Genomic DNA, 22,289 nt, shown 5'->3' with positions numbered 1-22,289 from the left:
ACCTAAGATGTGGAAGAGATATATGCTAATTGAAGCCTATTGAGAACTGAAACAAAGGGATGATTTGGCCTTTCCTCTCTGTATAAAAGACGTTTGAAAATCTTGTTCCGGGCTGGGGATTCAAACAGAAAGCTCCCGAGTCCGGCCGGCCGTCAATAAACCATTTTTCCTTCTCAAAATCATTCCTGAGTCCTGGCCTCTCTATACTCGAATAATTGAACTTCTCTTAAATTCCACAACAGAACCACATTTAAGATAACGATAATAGTACTGGTTAGGAGAATATATTTCTTGCTACTTCAATACACTGGTCATTCCTTAAATATTTAAGTGTCTTACTTTCTAGAAAGATTTTGAAGGAATACATAAATATCAGATAAAATACTCATTTAATCTCTTTAGAAACAGGATTGTATGGAACTGACCTTTCTTAAATACTGTGAAGTTTAAAAGAATTTTAAAAATAAGTACAATTAATGTGCCTACAGTTCTCTGGTAGTAAAATGTACATTTTAAAAATCAATATTTATTTTATACTCCAATTAATTGCTTTATTATGCCACTGTAATGTGACAGTACATTTAAGTTCCCAAAACTGCCAATATTCTATGATTAAATGATTCCTAGACCAAAAGTTAATCACTTCACACACTCAATTCATTTTATTTTATACTCTCTACCTCCTGAGTTTAATCATATCTTAGTTTTGGAAAAGACACCCACTCCATTAACAAAATTAAGAGTTTAAACAGGTTTTCTGTAACGTCTAAATAAAAAAATGATATTTACTTTGGCTGAGAAAAGAACAAAAAAGATCATTGCACCTGATGAGATTCCGATATATACGGTACCCTCATTCCAGTGCTTTTTTTTAAAATTAGTATCATCATCAGTGTAACAACAACAAAAATTGAGTGATTATATTTTTCTTAATATTATTTAAAGCAAATAATCTACTTTAAATATGAATTATGATTCCTATTTGATGTAATCTGGATTCTCTTTGCTTTGGGTTAATTTTTACCCTATAGTGACAGAAGTCTAGATTTCAATCCATTTTAACCTCTATAAATAACATTTTGGTGGTTTAAATATCTTCATTCCTATAATCAATCCAGTTATAATTTATCTTATTAGGATCAATTGGATAATTTTAAGATAGAATTGAGAGATCCACCCAGGCCCAAATTTAAGGGGCTATTCATTGTTTATTTCATTTATATTTGGAAAATTTTTAAAATCTTTTATACCTGATAGAATGTGTAAAAAATATGACTGACTGCAACACAACATTAGTTTTCAATGAAAGGATTTTGGCTCATCAATCAGATAGAAAACTCATAAATTACACCTCTACAATTTAACTAAAACCAAAGAGAGTATGCATTGTTCACTGTGATTTGATTTTAATAGCTCAAAATAAATTCCATAAATAATTTTTAAATTACAAAACATCAGAATCTTGCTTGAAACCCATAGTTATGTATTCCTTAAACTCAGTCAGCAAATTAAAAGTTTGCTCAAAATTAAAACAGACACAAATCACATGTACTAATGAGTAATTTGCCTAGGCTCCTTTGGGGAATATGAAATATTCTGAACCGCTGCTGGAACTGTAAATTTGGGGTCATTGCTAAGTCTCAGCAGATACTGAAATAAAGACATTTCCAAGAAGAAAGACTGACTTCAAGTTATAACTCAGTCAGAGGAAAATGGGAAAGAGAAAGAAGGGAGAGGAGAGCAGTCAGGGAATAGGAGGCAGGGGTGGGTCAGAACGCTAGCTAACCATGAGCTTTTATAATAGAAGCGCATATTGGTGACGTATTAGAGAGAACAAAACGTTCATGGTTGAAAGAGTTCAACAAACTTATGTGCCATAACTTAAGAGGGTCTTGAATAAAAGGTTTCTTTAGAGCTGTCTTTGAAAAAGCTATGTGGCCATATGATGATCATATGTCTTGATTTGTCTTGGATCATCACTGTTAATACCTTTCATCTCAGCATTATAACAATATCTCCATTCTTTCTCCAACATTTTTCCTGTTTTGGATATTTAAATTATATTAGTTTTAGGTGTAAAACTAGACCCTGGGGGCAAAAGGTGTGTGCTAATTGGTTTACTAAGGAAATGCCCTCAGAGGAAACTATTAAGGATATGAGAAAGCAGAACAAAACCAGGAAAGAATCCAAGCAAAGGTACAATTTACAATTTCATGCCAAGACTTACCAAATGTCTTTAGCTTGATATCTCAAGAGATGTCTGGAATGTAAATTACACCTCAGTGTTTATCCCAACTTGAGGCCAGCTGGCTTTTCCTAATTCTGTATTGCAGTCACTGGCTAAGGGTATTCCCAGGTATGACAGCTCTCTGGGCAAGTGGGTAAAGTGTCTCCAGTGGTATTAGGACAGTCTTCCAGGAAAGAGCCTTGGATATGAAAGCATATTAAGGCTGCGAGAGGAAGTAGAGTGAGGTAAACCAGAGAGATTCTGTGGACATTGCAGAAGAACCTGCAGGAAGAGCCAGTCTTTTACACACATACGAGTACGTATAAGTGTTTAGGGAAAGGAAGGATTTGTCCAATTGCCCAGTAATCTCAAGAGGAAAATACAGCTTTTTAAAAATTTTGCAAATGTTCCTATGTGATAAGAAGTACATCTACCAGTGAATTTAATTGTAGTGGAAGCTCAGACTCAGCAGGCAGCCTTAAGTCAACACTAGTAATGCTAAACTTTAATCTGACTGTCACATTTCTAGGGAAGGATTATCTGGACAAGTGAGCACTGAAAAGAAATAGTTCTTTTTCTCTCCCCAATTTATCAGCAGACTCAATTTTTAATCAATAATGAGAGATCAAGTTATCTCAAGAAACTTCTTGAAGATATAGGAAATCTGAAGTAAGCGACTTCACAAATGAACAAGTAAAAGTTTTACATTTTCACTACTATTAGCACACCTACACTTTGAATAGCTCCCTTGAACACAGTAATCCAACCACAACAGGACTCCTAAATAGCCCAGTAATGAATAATTTATTACTTTTCTCTTCACATGCTGATCACGGCTTTCAGCACCAGTTTCCTTGTTACCTTCTAAATCTTACTTTTCTCACCACATTTTAAAAGTGCTACATTAATGTTTGTTCATTTATTTTTGAGACATTTAGCAACTTCTTGGTATAAGGAATGCAAAGCAATTTTTAAAATATAGTTGTTCTTTTAAACTGGAATCTTTTAACTTTCCTCTCCCAAATTGTTTTCTTTCCACTTTGAACTATAGAACGTATTGTTCACCACTACAATGCTCATAGTCTAATTTTAAACTTTTTTCTATCTAGTCATTTTATCCCTTAAAATTTTCAACGCATTTTTTTCCACATCACATAATGAGAAACACAAATCATATCCAAATGAGATATCTGAACATTAAATTTAAAAAAACACTAAAAATTAAATAATGTGTCTACTAAGATGAAATTTTGAGAATTGATTTATGAGTCAAAATAACAAAGATAAAAACGTGATCACTTCTATGACATTTCTCTAACATTTTCATGTTATTTTAATTATTTTTATAATCATGAGAATTCTTCCTCATCAAATTTAAACTTGTCATGGTTCTCAATAACTTTCATAATTTATAATTTATAATATACTTCTGCTATCATTTCCTGACATCCTGCAACTGTAAAACACTCTGTAAAGCACATTATAAAGCTTCTCTACATGGAATGGATTTGATTAATACCCAATGTCTCATTTGCATTCATGTTGCCTCTTAGCCCTAGACTCTAATTCTTTCATCCCATTCTTTTATATAATTTCTAGGAAACAATACTTATGATTCAAAGGTACTGGAGTGAAATTATTAATAACTTTAATGCCTATGTTAGGTCAAATGTCATTCCATATGGGTATATTCTTCGTTTCATCTTTTAAACTGAGAATTGCTGTAGGGACCCCCCACCCCTATCCCCATGTTAGGTCCACAGCCCGTACCTGCCTGTGTGACCTAGATAAAAGTCACAAACCCCCCCCCCCCCCAGTGGGGATAGAATGTATAGAGGGTATCATAAACTATAATCTTCCCAAAGCAATAAATGTCCTTGGTAAAGGTCCTTCCTAAGAGCATAGTGAAAACATCACCAGACTCCATATGTATGCTCCACATGACCCTAGCAGAAACTTTGTTCTCCTACCATATGGAATGTCCTTGTTCTTAAGCCCCTTATATCTCGTCTCATTTTCCTATGTCTTTGTGGAGCGCTATCTTCATTCTCCAAACTGCCTCCATTGGAGAGCCTCTCCCACCCATAAGTCCCAATAAAGCTTATACCTGACTAAGTACCAAGTGCATTCTTTGGTTTAGAGGCCACACCTTCAAGAGTTGGGTTGTAACAATTGACAAGCCAGTCAGGAGACCAAAGGACCACCAGCAGTAGTGGACATGAGCTCAAATAAAAGAAAATCAGCAGGGGAAATCATGGGTTGGCCTATAATGTCCATGTAGGGAGGGGTGGCTACCCTCCTGGACAAGTGGGGACCACCAAGAGAATATAGAGACACCCTAAAAACTCTGGCAGGTATGCTGGCTGTAATAGAGCAGGTAGCAGAGCAGCTGCACTTAAATATGGAAAAGGAAGATCACCAGATGGTGGTGGCTATAGCCTGGCCCCTGTTAGAAGCCTTGAGGGTGACTACAAAGGCAGAAAAGTGGCATAGGCCTCTGTGCACCACTTTGAAGGAAAGTTGAATTTAGAAAGGGATAAACACCTAGTACAGGCAGAGATGAAAGATTCCTTAACCGATTGCCTGTGCAAAGTTGATGACCAGTTATATTGCAACACTGTGTAAATTGGAAGAGTTTAATGTGATGTTTTTTGACAACGTTTTAAGTTTTATTCTGGTCAGAATTTTTATTAAGGCATTAAAAGAACTTTCAGATTTGAATCAATAGCTTACTACTGAATTTCGAGTATGTCTAAAAGTTCTCCTGAAGAGTAAACCAGAATATATAAGTGCTACATGTCTGTCTGTCTAAATGGATAAGTTAGTACTTAACTGCATTTATACTGTTCAAGTATTCTTAACTGGTTGCTGGTTACTAAAAAAGTGTTTCCAAGAATGAACTTGCATATTACAGGCAACACTGATTCCAGAGGAGAATCAGTGGTCAAAGTCAGAGATATGAAATGATGGAGAGATTGGACACAGCTATACCAAAGGAGTGAGAATTATGAGTCAAATTAGTGAGTTTTATGTTTCTGTTGGTGTGTCTTAACTCTTTTTGTGCTTATCTGTTTGTGCAGTGTATATTTTCATACCTCTGGATGGTAAAATTAAATTAACAAATGAAAAGCCTTAAAAAGAGCTCTATTCAAATTGCCAAAAATTAAATAAGCTCAAATTGGAGAAGCCAAATAGTATAAAAGTCACATAAAACTTGACTAAAGAAACAATTCAAAGGAAAGAAACTAAAAAGTTTATCCTGAATTCTTTCATAATCTTTCCATAGCCTATTGTGACCCTAGGGTCTTCTCCTAACCTTGAATGAATTCCAGTGACTCATATAAACCAGCTGAGGGGGCAGATGTGGCTCAAGCAGTTGAGCTCCTGCCTCCTACATGGGATGTCCTGGGTTCAGTTCCCAGTGCCTCCTAAAAAAAACAAAACAAAACAAAAAACAAGCAAAACAAGTGAAAAAAAATAAACAACTAAGGGAAGCTGATGTGGCTCAGTGGTTGATCGCTGGCTTCCCACATATGAGGCCCTGGGTTCAATCCCAAGCCCCCAGTACCTAAAAAAAAAACAAAAAGTGAAAAACAGTAAAGGAAACTAAGGGGATGGGTTGGGTGTGGAAATATAAGGGAGATGTGAATTTAGCCTAGAATTCTGTTTAGTAGGCCTGGAAATTAAAGTAATAGGGACAGAGGATATTATAGAATAAACCTTATTTTGTATAGTCTGTCCTGTAATTCCCCAATTAAATTTTAACAGCTTTTGAGATCACAGTAATAATCCAAAGGTCAAATTTCAGTAAATAAAGAGAAAGTCCTTGAAAACTATGGAAAGATTTTTCTAAATTATGATTAAACAAACAATTACATTACATAACTTGGCAGTCAGTATGCTTGCAAGGTTATTCACAATTTTAGAATTTTATTAAAGGAAAAAGAAACTTCAGCCTCCTATGGAGAAAGGAAGGAAAAGAGCATTTCTTGCATAAACTATAGTGGTTTCAATTTTTTTAGCTTGGGTGTAATCTCCCTAGATTTATACATTGCTTGTAAAATAAATTAGCTTTATATATGTTACATCTTTAAGATGATAAAAATTGTAAGTTTTTGGCTGAGTTTATTACAAACCTCTTTTAAAGAAAGTGTTTTTGCCTAAATTGAAATGAATAGTTTTTTTTTTCCCTTCGCAGAGCAGAATGAAAGAAAGATATGAAACTTAAATGGAAATAGAAAGAAGTAAAGGTGTGAGGAAGTAAATTAATAGTCAATGCTGACTAAAATTGGTTGTTTGTTTAAAGGAAAGCACTTTTTCCTAAGATAAGATGACTGGTTTTCATAAAATCAGGGTGGAAAAATGTAAGACATTTAAGTAAGGGAATGTGTTTTGTAAAGGTGAAATTTGTCTTGAGATGAAGTAATTATAGTCTATTTGGTTATGGTTAGTTATAGGAAGATTCCAAAAGCATTTTCTAAACTGAAATATTTAAATGGCTAGTTCTAGGAAGTCATTATTAAATAGAAACCTGAATTGATGTTGATAAAAAAAGTAACTTCATAATGGGGAAACCTGTCAGGGATCACCTCAATCTGCATACTATAGTGGTGGTAAGGGGAAGATAATCTTGATTCCATTGGGAATCTTAAGGTTTTCATAAAATAATGGAGAAAGTAGTTTTTCCTATACTGCTAAAGTAAAATAACTGTTAATTAATCACGGTTAAGGTATAGAGTAAAAAGTGAAGCACTAAAAATAGCTAAATCTAGTTAATATGTTATAAATTGCATTGGAAGTATTTAGAAAGTGTATATTCAGTATTGTCAAACTTTCTTGTGCATTCAAACAAGTTTCCAGTGCACGGTGTCTCCCCATCTGAGTTATTGTCTAGGTTGGTCACTACAACCCCTAAAATAAAAGACTCTACTACTTCTCTGGAAATGTTCACCTGAAGTAGATGGAAAGCACATTGCTGTTTCAGACTCATGTAGCAGCCAGCAATCACTCAATATGGCCAGATTTACAATGAACATTGCCTCCAGACTGGCTCCGTTTCATAGTGCCAAAGGGTGCTAGGTACCAGGCCAGTAAAACAGTGGAGTTTCCCTACAAGGACCAGTGGTTCTGCAGTATGCTGGCTGTGTGAAGGATCTACCAAGCGGAGCAATAATTACCAGAGTAATGTGAATAGAATCTAAATAGACATAATTGGCACTGTGGCCTGCTTCCAAGGAGAGACAACATGTATGCTATTGCAAACCTGGAGCTTAGCTCTATTAACTGCAGTTCAAAGAGGAACTTTTGCATTCATTAGTGTATTGATTAGTATTTAAGTGCTGTATTATATATTTGGTGAATATAATAATATCTATTCCATTCTAGATGATATGTAGAAGAATACTGAACATGTTAAAAATCTTTGTAAACTTAATTCATTTTCTAAGTAATTAATGAACATGCCTATAAGATAAAAGATGGCTCTCTTAAGTATTGTCTTTATTTTGCGTGCTATAAGCTTTAATTTGTTGTTTGTGTTGTCATTGTGAGTTTATATCTAGGGCAGTGCCTCTCCTCATACCTCTCGTAGCTGTCCTAGGTATAACCGCCACAGTGGGAACTGGAGGCAGCAGTTTCCTAGACAGCATTTAAAACTTACAAGATCAAGCCCCTCAGCTTCAGGAGGATGTAGCCTCTGGAAGCACTTAGCCTTTCTCATTCCCATGGTCTAGAATATCATGGCTGGCCCCCTTCTTGGGGCCACTTAACATCATTTTCTTTATCCTTTTAGTAGGACCATGTATCTTCAAAATTCAAACTTAAGTTTCTTTCATCCAGAATCAATGCATTCCAGAACAAGGTATTAGTTGTGTGGGGATTTCATCCAGTTCTAACCTGTGCCAGACTTGCCTTCCCTCAACTTCAATAGAGTAACCAGAGAGTTTCACAGCTTATCAGGCAGGGTCTACTGCCCCTAACCAGCAGGAAGCAGCTACAGAAAATGACCATCACCCTCCAGTTCCCCCTTAAGAAAAAGAGTGTGAACTCTGTGTGTGTGTGGGGGGGTGGTGGTTTGAGAGAGCCGTTAGTATTTATAGAGGGAAGGAAGGCAGTTGGTCAGAATAAAGCCTGCCAAAGACCCTGGTCATGAGGTCTAAAATGAAAGTCCCAGACTCAAAAGAAGTCCTGACAGCAAATAGCTGGGGCCCTATCTGTCTGTGTGGACTCTCTTTATTCCTAAACTAGTTTTTGAGGTCACTGTAGAAAACTCAGTGAATTTATTATAGATGGAGAAAATGTATGGCATTGGAAGCCTCCTCAGAGGAAAACTGAGATTCAGCTGCTGTCTTTCAGTGATACTTGTAATTGTATGTTTTTGCTTGTAAGAGAACAGGTTAATAAGCCCAGGCTTCTACTAGGATATGCTGTATATAATGGTTTAGGATGGTTAATGGCTGAGACTGTCACCCTAGATCGCTTTGCCCCTGTCTGCATGGAATGATAAGAGGGAATATGTGATATGGAGTGGTTACTCCCTGAGTTGTGTAATTTTACTATCAAGGCTAGGTACAGAGTAAAGCACAGCCCCCTGTGCACATATTTGTACCAAGTAGAAATGCAATTGTTACTGAGAAACACATAATGGTTTTATCTGTTGTCTTTTATACTGTTGCTGTGGAATGTGGATGCAATGCCTGTCCTATGGTCAATGTAGGTTGCTACATGGGAGTGGATTGTGGGGATCCAGGGCCCCCCCAAGTCCTCAACATGTAGTGCCTGCATGACCTAGATTCTCTCCCCTAGTATAGATGGCATTATCAACTATTAATATAATCTTCCCACAGCAGTAAACATCCTTGGTAAACATCCTTCCTGCGAACATAGTGAAAACATCACCAGGACCCATACGTTTGCTTCGTGTAAGCCTAGCAGAAACTCTTCTCATACAAGATTGAATGTCTTTGCTCTTAAACCCTTTATATCCCTCATTTTTCCTTCTCTTTGTGGAGTGCTATCTTCATTCTCCAAACTGCTGCCATCGGAGAGCCTCTTCTGTCCATAAGTCTCAATAAAGCTTATCCCTAAGTAGCAGGTGTGTTCTTTCATCTTGCAGCCACACCAACTCGGCCCTTCAGGAGTTTTGTTGTAACAATTGCACATCCTCAACACCTAAGCATCTCCCCTATTTACCACACATAAACTTCTCCAACATGAATGCAGAAACCATCATTAAAAGTCTCAGTCTGACAATCAAAGAGTATTTCAGACACAGTAGGAAACTACTGGGGACACCCAAGGTGGGAGTCTAAGAAATAGTCCATGCTCAAGCAGCATGTTTGCATATTGTTATTCTTGAAAGGCAGTCCATTCCTTCGGTTCTGAGAGTTCCTGTATTCTCCACCCTAAGCCTGGTTACTAAGGTAAAGCATTTAGGAAGTAAAGAGAAGTCCCTAGGAAATGATAAATCTTCTAAGCATAGTTCAGATAAAAAGTACCCAGAATTATTCTAACATTTCCTGGGCCAGTGCAGCAAGTTGAGAAGTATTTCTAATGATTGTTTTGTTATTTTTGACTAAAGGCACTGTATGATAAACTGTAGGAATATAAAAGATTGTAGTATTTATTTTATGTGATACTAGAATGTGTTCAATATAACTAGTAATTATTTTTTCCTCCTCCCTGGGATCACAATAGTGAGGATGAAATTAAGGAATTGTCTTATAAAATAAAGATGTTTGAGAAAGAGAATTTGGGTAGAAGACTGAAAACTTTTCACCTGATACACCAATCACAATATCTTGACTCAGTCAAACCCAGTTCATCTTTAGCCCAAAGGAGTAAATTAGTAAATAATAGAGATGAAAAGTTAAAAATATTACTTTACTTTTCTTTCAAGCCAGGGGTTCTTAACCAGGGGTCCATGAGCTTGAAATGAAATTTTAAAAAATAGAAAAACATTATTCTTGTAGGAACGTGTTGGTGCAGGGGTGATATATTTATTAAATAATACACAGTATACTGTGGACCTAATAAGGGGTCCATGGTTTTCACCTGACTGGCAAAGGGGTCTGTGGAACAAAAAAGGTTAAAAACTTATGCTCTATGCTATATAAGATTCTGTCTCCTTGTTAATCTTTTGGTCACCAGAATTTCTCTCCTCTCCCCCCATATTTCCATCTTCATAATGCAGTCTTATTCTTGCACTTGGCCAGCCATGTTTGGGGATGTCTTTCTCATATATATCATGAAATCTTTGCTGTCTGGTGGACCAAGAAGGCACATAAGTAGGGCATCAGCCCCAAATCCCAGTATCTCAGACTGTAGAGATCTTCAGTTAAAGTATGTAGTGGATCATGAAATTCTAGCCCACTCAAAAATATTGTTCTGGTACTAAAAATGGGCTTTTGCAACCATCTATGACCATGGTATTTGAATACAGTACAAATGAAAATAAGGAAATAGCTCTTCTGACATTTTTAGCTTCTTGGAAAAAATAGGACTAGAAAAGATATTGTATGCATTTTTAAAATGTTTATTAAATGCTCATGTATACAGTGTGTAGTGTAGTGCCTAGCACTCATAGTTATAGATTTTGGTGAATGAGGATATGAAAGGGGGGAAAGAAGAAATATATTATTCAAGATGATAAGAGGTTTTTAATTAAAATTTTTTTTCAAAGTTTGGGAAAATGATTTCTTTATGGCTGGTACTTCACATGGCTTTTACCCTGTTAATGCATCTTGTGACTCTCAAATGAGCTTGATATCATGTAACATTCCCCAAATCTATTTGATAGTTAGCCCATTTTTCTGTAAACATCTCAAAGTCAAAGCTGACTGAATATGGTTTATAAATCCTCTCCTTCACTATGCTGTTTCCATTTGGTGTTGGAAACTGTAATATTTGATAGATAAAATTCACTCTGCCATTTATTCTACATGCTTGGGTGATATAAAAATGAATGAGACATAGCTCTTGCCCACAGAAAACTTAACCTCTGGGTATGGATGTGAGAAGTCAAACATTTACAATACAACTTAGGAAATGATATGATAAACACAGCACAGATTTACAAAATACGTATGAGGTTATCATTAATCTAGATCAAGGGTCATACAGATCTACAGCCTGCAGTCTGATACATCTAATTGTCTGTTTTTATAAAGAAAATTTTATTGGAACACAACCGTGCTCATTCATTTACATAATCTATATCTGCTTTTATGCTACAACAGCAGAGTTGAATAGTTGTGACAGAAATATTTACTATCCAACCCTTTTCGGATATAATAAGATGTAAAACTAATTCACTATTAGCCACAGAATCTCTAACTGGAAGAATAAATGGAGCCTTATGGAAAAGTTTTACTAGTTAATATAGAAAATTATTGTTTCATCAGAGAATATGTGCATTCCATAAAACATGACCAAATAGTGAGACATTGTAATGTGGTAGGATGAGCTTCTGTTCAGAAGTCAGTAACCTAACCTTGTTTTCCTCATGCAAAACAGAGCCATTGAATGACATCATATTTAAATTTTCTGTTACCCTAAAATTTGTTATATTTAACAAATGTAATATTTGTTTATTTAACATGTCTTGGCTAAATCTTCTATTTATGATTTATAGTCACTTGAAAATTGAATTTTCATTTTACTGAGGGCAGATTATTAACAGTTGTGCTCTGTATGGAGCAGAATTTGAAAATTAAGAGTGCAAACTAGTCTAAAATTGAAAATGATGACGCCTACCACATGTCTATTTTTTTTCTATAGAAATAAGTAGATTAAAAAAGCATTCTTTGATAAATGGCCAAAGAGACTTCTTTGGAAAACTTTTCTGTGAGGAACTAGAAACTTCAGCTATTTTACAAAAAGTAAGGACCATTTAATTTTTTATTTTCAAATAGCAATGAAAATAAATATTTTCCTTATCTGAAACTACCAGATTCACAATTTTTAATAAGCAGAAATATCAGTAGAGTAAAACAACTGGTTTTGTTTATTGAATTTGCTGCCCATTGCATTTAGTTGTCCATTTGTTTAACCAATTATTTTTGCATCATAATAATAAATATGTGTTCTTTTCTCCTTTGATTGTTATGCCGTTGATTTTCATTTAATTCCTCTAGATTCAAAGAATCATTGTAAATGCATGAGTAATGCAGCTGTACCTATGAACGCACTCAATTTCTTTAATTAAATTTATTTGCCTGAAGCAGTTTTAAAATATCTGCAATAATAGTATATCATGTTAAGGTATCTGGTGCTTTAATTTTTCTTTCTTCATTAAACAGCTTGTGAAGGAACCAGAGGATTTCTTTCTATAATAAGCTCCAAGGAATTTCAAGTCATTAGCTAAAACAAAAAATTTTAAACCTGCCCATTATATATTTCTAAAGGATTTATTTCAATAAACTATTTCAATAAGCACTTTGTTTTAAAAAGTTTAAACTAAAAATTTAAATATAGTATATTATTTTCACCTTGATACCAATTATTACAAAATTTAAGAATATCTGTAACTTCCAACTATAACAAAAATATTAATATGGACCAATAATCTTTTATTCCAATTTCATTCTAGTGCTTCCTTATGTAATCTTAGAGTCTCAACAAAGTCTCCATTAAAAATAGCAGTCAAGGTTTTGTACTTAGAAGACACAGGAGTAGAAATCCATTGTAGCTTTCTAACTATGCTTTACCATGATTCCTTGGGAAGATAGAAAAAATAAATTTGAAACAGACAACATCATATATTTTCAAATCCTGCAAGCCTTTCAGTTTTGAGGAACCATTTCACAATTTATTTACTTGAAGTTCTCTATTGACATGATGAATGCAAATTTTACAATCAGATAAATTTTATCAAAGTTCATATTTAAAAAGCATTATAAATATACTGCTTTTTTAGTTAAGTAGACTGTGAGTACCAATCATTTTTCTCATTGTTACACAAACCATTTTCTATACTTAATAACAAATTTTAAATGCAAAAATCCAGAAGTTCAATACATCCAAAACAGGATAAAAAAAGTAGAAAATCATTCTTGGGCACATTTCAGTATAAAGGTGCAGATATAAGATATAAGAAAGATATTAGAAACTCCTAATAGCAACCAGAGGAATAAAGACATCAAATTCTGGAGAATAAAAGTGAGAATGAATTTTAAGTTTTCACCAGAAACATCACAAACCAAAATACAATGGAGTGTATCTTTGAAGGAGGGAAAAACCCCATCAATTTAACATAGCCTATCCACTAAAAATATTCTTCAAGAATGAAAACAAAACTAAGAAAATTTCAGATAAATAGAAGCTGAAAGAATATTCTATTTTGAGATATATAAAATAACTACTCATAAAATAAAAGAAAATTATAGCACATAAAGTGATAGGTTATAAAATAAAACATCAAGTTATATGATCAATATATAATAAAATGCATGGAGTTAAAGATGTTATAATCCCTAGAGATGTCACTAAACACACACACACACACATACACAAACACACACTCTTTCCCAGATGATTAGATACAAAGTCAATAGGAAAAATATAATTGACTATTAAAACACATCTGATAAAGTAACATAAGTAGGGAATATCAATGAATAAAGAACAGAATATTAACATAAAAAGTAAACAAGATTACAAACCCAACTATACTAATAATTACAGTAAATATCAATGGATTAAACAACCCAATTAAAAAGCAGAGATTATCAAAACGAATTTAAAGGAAGCAAGAGCCAACTACCGACAGCTAACAAATGATAGACTGGTAAAAAGTAAACAGATGAAAATACATATACAAGCCAAATACATAAGAGAAAGCTGATGTATCTAAAATAAAATCAAAGAAAAAGACTTCAAATCTAGGAGTTTTAACAATAATGACAGGTATTTCATAATGACAAAAGGTCAATTCACAAAAAGTTCTAACAGTTCTATACACATATTAACAAAGTTTTAGAGAATTTAAAACAAAAAATAAAAAAACCTAGTGGAAAAAATAAATCCACAATCATGGTTGGAGGTAGTAATACTCCTTTCTTTCTAATTGTTAGAATAGAATAGACAAAAATGATAAATTATGTAAGAAAAACACAACACTATCATCCAGAATTGTCTAGAAGATATTTATAGAAAACTATGTGTGATATGTATATACTTTATACAAGATAAACTATATTCTAGGCCAAAAAACCAGCTTCAGTAAATTTTAAAAGATCAGAATTATATGGAGTATATTCTCTGGCCACAATGGAATAAAAATAGTAATTAGTAACAACAAGATATTTGAGAAAATCCCAATTAAGAAGAAAAATAAGTCATAAATTCTAAGTAATTCATGGATCATAGAAAAATCACAAAGAAAATTTTAAAATATTTTGAGCTGAATGATAAAATACACCATAGAAAATTTGGCAGATACACCTCCATAGGTGTCTAAAAGATTTATGACACTGAATGCTTATAGAGTAAATTTAGATAGATGATAGATTAGATAGAGAAAGAGATAGAGAGATAAAGAGAGAGATAGATCATAGATAAGATAGATAAACAGGTTGACCATTAGATGGGAAAAGGGACAGACAAGCACTATGTTTTTCCAAGAACTTTTGGGGATATAATAGAAAATACAAATCCTTGTCCTCAGGAAACTTACTGGGGAATGTAGGCAAAAAATGTCAAAATAAAAATTTGTGTGATTATAAATTAGAAGGTGATATATGCTATGATGAAAAAATAGAGATGAAAATGATAGAATCTAGAGAGCATTGCTTTGTGTTGTTTTATAAGCTTTAAATACACTATCAAGTAAGGTCTACAGGAGAAGATTTGCAGAAAATGAGGAATGGGGTATACAGAAATATGGGAAAGATCCTCCCAGGAGGGACAAAGGCAAAGACTCTAAGGCCTCGGAATGGCTTCAAGTGTTCAGTGACCTGTAAAGGGATAGATGTCAAAGTAGAGGAAACAAAAAGGAGAGTAATTTAAAGTACAGTCAAACAGGTAAAGGAGACAACAACCTGTAGGATTTTGTGAGCCATTCTGAATGTCTACTCTGAGCGAGGTAAAGTGATATAATCTAAATTCATCAGAATGATTTGTGCTGAGAATAAATGGTACAGAGCCAAGAAATAAGAAGGAAACAAGAAGGAAGAAGACCATTTAGTGGTCCCAGTTAGTGATGATGAGTCAACCAGGCTTGAATAATAGTGGTGGAAGTGGGCAGAAGTGATTGGATTCTGGACAAATTGTGGAAGGTAGAGAAAATGTTTTTTTATAGAATGAATTAAAACATAGTGAGAAACAAGGCCACTGATTTGCAGAGAACGACTATATATAATTCCCTTGTTTTTCTGTAAAATGGAATACTCGTGGGCTGTAGCTGAGAAGTAAATGCCATCAAGGAAAAGATTTTTTTAAGATTGGACTAAAAAACAACATGTTTATACACTGATAAAAATGATACAATATATGGTAAAAAATGAAATGCAGGAAAGAGAGAGGGTTAGGGAACTCTTTGAGGAGGTGTGAGTATTGGGATGTAGAGAGCATTGGGATCTCGAACACACACAGGGCAGAGAAGCATGGAGAATCCCCTACTATGACAGGAGGGGAAGCAGCAGGCATGGAGAATCCCCTACTATGACAGGAGGGGAAGCAGCAGGTATGGGAACACAAGAAGGCTGGTGGGGAGCTATGAAATTTCTGTTTTGATGTCTTCTCCATTTTTTATGAAAAATGAGGATTAAAAGCATACTCTGAGAATGAGGATGAATGAAGAGGTATTGGACATTTGAAAAGTGAGACATGTGGAAAAGTCATCTACATGGCAGGCAAGACTAAAGACATATAGTATGATGACTGGGCAGCATTAAAGGCCACATGAGATCAAGAGTAATGAATTTAAATAGTGTGTACAGAAACAGAATGGAAGGAGAGTGCAAGGGGATCTTTGAGTAACTTCCAAAGAACTCCACAAGAAGAAAGGTCAACTTTGAACGTCTGGTAAGCCTGGAAGGCACTAAGGTCAGATCATGTAAGACTGTATCCATTCTTCCCTAATTCTTTCTATCCCTAAGCTTCGTGCTGGAGGGGCCAGAAATGTTTGTAAGTAGGGAGGTGATTATAGGCTAGAAAAAATATATATATTCTCCTATTGCCACCCACACTTACCTTCAGGCTTCCAAATAAAAATAGGTCTTACCCAGTAAGAAAAAACCAGCTTAAATTTCATAATTTGTAACAAATGTCTCACAATAACACAAGGTGTTGGTGGAGGGTTAATGTGTGGGACCTGTGTGATGTTATGCATGTTTGCTTAGTAAGTTCACAACTCTTACTATACATTTATTGTTTATGTATGTTCATGTATAAATGATATAAAGATCATAACAATAGGGTGGGTTAGGGGAAAAATACTTTGATTGGTAGTGATGTTTTCACAATGCTCCAATGCAAGGTGTTGGTGGTGGGGTGAGGTACAAGAGTCCTGTATGATGTTATATACATTTGTTTTGTAAATTCACAACTATTACTGTATACTTGTTGTTTAGGTATGTTTTTGTATGAGGGTTACACTTCAATAAAAATTTTTAAATGACAAAAAAAAGATGTAGTGTATAAAAATTGCACCACAGATTTCAAATATTCAATTATTAAAGGAGATTGTAGTAGGAAGAATTCTAAAAATCTTCCCTCCACAATCACCAAGATCACCTTCCCCTGGTTATTCAATTAAGCATTAATTTAGGTACTACTGTGAGGGGATTTTGTAGATGTAACTAAAATCCCAAGTTAACTGACCTTAGAATAAGGAGTATGCCTTACTGTGATGGCTCGGCTAATGTGCCAACTCAGCCAGGTAATTGTGCTCAGTTGTTTGGTCAAGCAAGCACTGGGTTAATTGTAATACAAGGACATTTATGGACTTTAGTCATCAGTGAGTTTACTGCTAGATGGTTGACTGTATCTATAATCAACCCGGGAGATTGCCATCAGCAATGAGTGATGTTTTATCCAATCAGTTGTATGCCTTAAAAGGGGAAGTGATTTCAGCATTGAGAGAGAATTTCCCAGCTTGCCTTTGGACAGCCAATGTCTCCCAAGAACTCATAAAGGACCTTCATTGAACTTTCATTGGAGCCCCTGGTTTGGAGCCTGCCTGCAGAACCTGGACTTGTGCACCTCCACAGTCATGAGAGAGTATTTTATAAAATCTGATACTATTTACAGATATCTCCTGTTGATTTTGTTTCCCTGAGGAACTCTGACTAATACACTTATCCAATCAGGTAAGTCCATGAGTTTTACTGACTGGTAGCAGAAAAGAAGCCTGAGAGATTCAAAGTGTGAGAAGGACTCAATGTCTCATTACTGGTTTGAAGATGGAGAAGGCCAAATCAGAACGATTGCAAGCAGCTTCTAGGAACAGATAGCAGCCCCAAGCTGACAACCTGCAAGGAAACGGGCACCACAGACCTAGAGCCATAAGGAGGATGGGTATTGGGTTAAGTCACTAAGTTTGTGATAAGTTTGTAAATTTAGTACGAGTGGTAACTTTGGTACACAGCAATAGAAAACGAATACAGAGATAGTTACCTTTACTTTTGTCCCAGAGAAAGAAATTATTTGAAAACTAAGAATGATTTTTTTTTCTTATTTTGGTAGAAGAGCAGCAGACTTGGTTTAAATTTCTGCTACACCACTAACTATTAATAATACAACCTAACCTTGAAACTCTCTGTCTTGGTTTCTATTTGATAAAATATGTATAACATATATCTTGTAGCATTGTGGTAATGATAGATAAAAAGTAAACATTCAGTGTTCTAAAAATAGAAGACAAGCAATAAATAGTTAATAGTATTATCTCCCTGTGAAAAACTTTCTAAGTCCCCTAAATATGTCTCAGATACATTATTTCAAGTAGAAGTTCTGGAATTCCACATTTGTTTCAAGGCTCTTAGATCCTATGTAATAACACTGAAGGATACTGTATTAGTCAGCCAAAGGGATGCTGATGCAAAGTACCAGAAATCTGTTGGTTTTTATAAAAGGTATTTATTAGGGATAGAACCTTACAATTACAGGGCCCTAAAGAGTCCAACTCAAGGTTACTTCCTCATCAAACACTGTTGCCACTTCTTAAAGCAAGTTGGTGGGTGATCTCTCTTGGTCTCTTCTTCCTTCTTCCTCTTAAGGATCCTTGGGCCTAGCTTCTTCTATCTCAGCTGTAGGCTGGCATAGGGCTCTTCTCTCAAGGCTTCTCAGTTGCTCTGTTCTCTTCTCAAGGTCAGCTGTAAACTGACAGAGACCATCTCTCCCCTGGAACTCCAGGATCAAAATTAACAAAGTTCTCTCTCTTCTTCTTCTTCTGTATTTTCTCCTGTGTCTTCTTGATTTAGTGTCCATTTATATGGCCCAAGGCGGCAGAAACACAACCCTGAGCCACACCATACTAATATGTCAAAATCAAAAGTCCCTGAATTGACTTAATTAAGTAAACTTAAAACCTTTTAATTTAAATCAGTCAAAGGGTATCCTACCCAGGGGAAGAGCCCAATTTAAAAACATAATCTATATCTCATTTTGGAATTCACAAATAATACCAAGCTGCCACAGAAGCCATTTTCAGTAGATCTCTTGATACCATCACTACACCAATCGGTCCATGTTTCCAGTTCAGTTTTTCCGTATCTTCTGTGCTCCTCATATGAGCATCATTGACATTCATAGCCAATTTACTTTAGATTTTAAATATGTCAAGGCTTCCAACAGAGGACACTGAAATCTCTATAACTGTCATTAGTTTCATTAAAATTAAAATCTCATCAGGAACTCTGCTTTGCCAAATGATAAAGAAATGTGTTTCACTGAGAAACTTATGTGGACAACTAAATAGGATTGTCACTTGTGTTGTCCCTTTATTTTCCTAATGACTAAATCATATTTATTTGACAGTCTCAAAGATTCAGTAAATTGATCATGTGTAGGGTGACTTATTTAATAGGACTGTAATATTCTTGGTTCCTTTGGATCCCTCCAGACCACAGTTCAATCAACACACTTATGCGATGTGTACCTAAGATGCAGGTGTTATTCAGGGTTTGTAGAAGTGCATATCAAGGTATAATTTTGGGGGAGCAGATGAAGCTCAAGTGGTGGAGCACTTGCTTCCCTCATATGAGGTCCTAGGTTCAATCCCTGGTCCCACTACCTCAAAAAAAAATTGAAATTAAAAAAATAAGATATAATTCTCTATTTTGCCCTGGAATGCAATTTAGCAAGTATGGAATAGTGATTCTTATTGACCCACTGTAAGGGGAATTAACATTTTAAGCAGTGGTTTTGGGACTAATGTACAATGGATATATTTACACAATTAAGTTTGCTGGCAAGAAAACTTCTCAAAACGGAACAAAAGATTCAGAACAACATGTTCACAACATAACATTGTCTATCCAGTCAGCAAATAGGGGAAGTTTATTGTTCTTCTCTTCTCAATGCCAGCTATTCTATTTACTCCCTCAATCCTCACTCTCTTTCTCAACCCTCAGGTTCATTTTCAATCTGTATAGAAATAAGATCTCTGCCAAACTTGTCTGTGATCCAACATTCTGTTCCTGTCACCAACCACAATCTGAAGACATGAATTTAAATAATTTAATGGAATCATCTATGTTTAGCTTCTTGACTAAAATAGTAGTAAGGAATTCTGAAAATAAACACATTATTGTTTCATTCCATCCCCTACACTCTAAATTACTGTCAGGGAGAGACTGTTCTTATCCATCCCCTGCCTCCAATTCAGTGTTTAATTGGAATGATTTTAATGAAATTGCTACTGATTAAATTTAAAGTAGGAGTTTTGTCCTAAATATATCTGATTGGAGTAGTAATAGAGAGTGTGCTCAACATCTCCAATTAGCACTGGTCTCTGTTACTGTGGGGTTACTTATTTCCTGAGGTGAGCCAATACTCAGAACTTCAGAACAACCCATTCTTGCCCTTGCTGAATAATCGTTCCTTAAAGAGCTGCCATTACTCTCTCTTTCCCCTAGGGCATGTTAAGAACTCTGAAGGACCGGATATTTGATTCTGCTTGGAAGACAAGTTTTATTCTGCGATAGGGCCATGGATATTGGCAAAAGATTTGAGACTCCTGAGATAGAGACAAAGGACAGTTGATTACGCACTGCAATGACAGATTATCAGCATTTGGTTGCTTTCCTGAGCCCCAGTACCCATAGGGCATTGTAAAGAGGTCGAGATGACACATGCACTCCTGTATGAATTACATCACAGGAGAGCTGCTCCGAAGTTCAGGCTTCTGAAACTTTTGTTTTGTCTTTGCTTGACTCTGGAGGAACACATATTCCTTTCTTCCCAGGCTAATTGCCCAACAGACATCCTTGAGAAGATAGTCCAGAACAATGACAGGCCTCTGCCCCTGAGAGATGAAGAAATATGAGAGACTGATGTAGAACTGTCTTCTACCAATGTATTGATGCCAAAGCCAGGAGAAGTAAATATACATAGAATATACATATAAGTAAAAACCGATTTTAAGCCTTTTTCCACATCAAATAACTGTTCTAGAAAGTTTGCATCTTTGGGAAAGGTAATTATATGTATATTCAATCATTACATCAATCTAATCAAAGGTCATATTCTTTTTTGAACAACACCTCAGGTTATTAAAACGTAGAGTAGTGTTTAATAAATTTTCAAGATATTGGTCTCTGGATGCTACACAATGGTTAAAAAAAATAAGTCAGATACCATAGATATTTAGTCTTTCTACTGTAGACTTTAAAGTTTGTTTGTTTGTTAAATCCAACTAATATAAGAAAATTACTGGCTGCATTCTTCAGCATTTATTTGACATTTTTTGGATGCGATACACACTTCAACAAACCCTGAATCCATTTGTGGATTCTTAAATCACAGAAATTGGTAACAATAAATTGATTCATACTGCATATATTCTGGTCACAGTCTATTAGAGGAGACAGGTGCCATAATTTCTGATGGCCTCATGGATGGGTAGTCAATGAGGTATAAAAGCATAGAGGAACAGACAGGACAGGGAAAAGGTCAGAGAAAGGACTGCTGAGGAAATGATAGCTAATCTACATCTAAGGAATGAATGAATGCATCAACCAACTAAATACACAAAGTGAGGAATCAATGCAGATAGAGGAATCAGGCCTTAGCAAAGGCATAGGGATATGAGAGAATAATTATGCAGTACGATCCTCCAGTGGTTTCCTTTTGCTACGGCATGAAAAGGAAGAAAATGAGAGTTGGTGATATTGGCTAGGCTTGCATTATAGAAATTTTTGTGTGCTCTGCTCAACCCTATTGCTTTATACCCTAAAAGTGATCGAGAACTCTCGATAGTTAACCTTGGGAACAATGAGAGCTACAGAGTCTATATGTTCAGTCTGAACTATACAAAAACACTGTATTTATGGAAGCATAATTAATATAATGTACATACACTAGCATTGGCAGGGGAAAGTGTTCTGGGTCTCACTGCTGAGTCCTGCAGCAGAAAGGGAGAGCCCTCTCCACAAAACACACACTGGCACACAGAGCCACACACACTCTCAGAAGGGGATGTTGACACACATTCATTGCTGCACATATAAACTTGTAGCTATGATTTGCCCCCCCCCCCCCCATGCACTGGGTTCCCTCTGAGATGCTTTTTTCACTACCTTCAAGAATCAATTTCAGTCTTTCTCGTGCCCACCATTCAGTTTACCTGGTGTCTTAGTTTCAGAGCTGCAATTACAAATACTACCAAATGGGTTGGCTTAAACAATGGGAATTTATTGGCTCACAGTTTTGAGGCTTGAAGTACAGAATCTGCAAGGTGGTATTTTGTTCTTGAAGATTGGCATTCTGGGGCTGACTGCTAGTCAATATTCAGTCCTTAACTTTTCTGTCATATAGCAATGCAAATGGTGCATCTTCTTTTTCTTCCAGATTCTGTAGACTTCCAGCTTCTTCTCCTCCATGTGGCTGTCTCTTCATAAAG

This window comes from Dasypus novemcinctus, chromosome 5, assembly GCF_030445035.2.
Source record: "Dasypus novemcinctus isolate mDasNov1 chromosome 5, mDasNov1.1.hap2, whole genome shotgun sequence".
Lineage (NCBI taxonomy): Eukaryota > Metazoa > Chordata > Mammalia > Cingulata > Dasypodidae > Dasypus > Dasypus novemcinctus.
The sequence above is the reverse complement of the archived record's forward strand: the minus strand, read 5'-3'. Positions refer to the sequence as shown.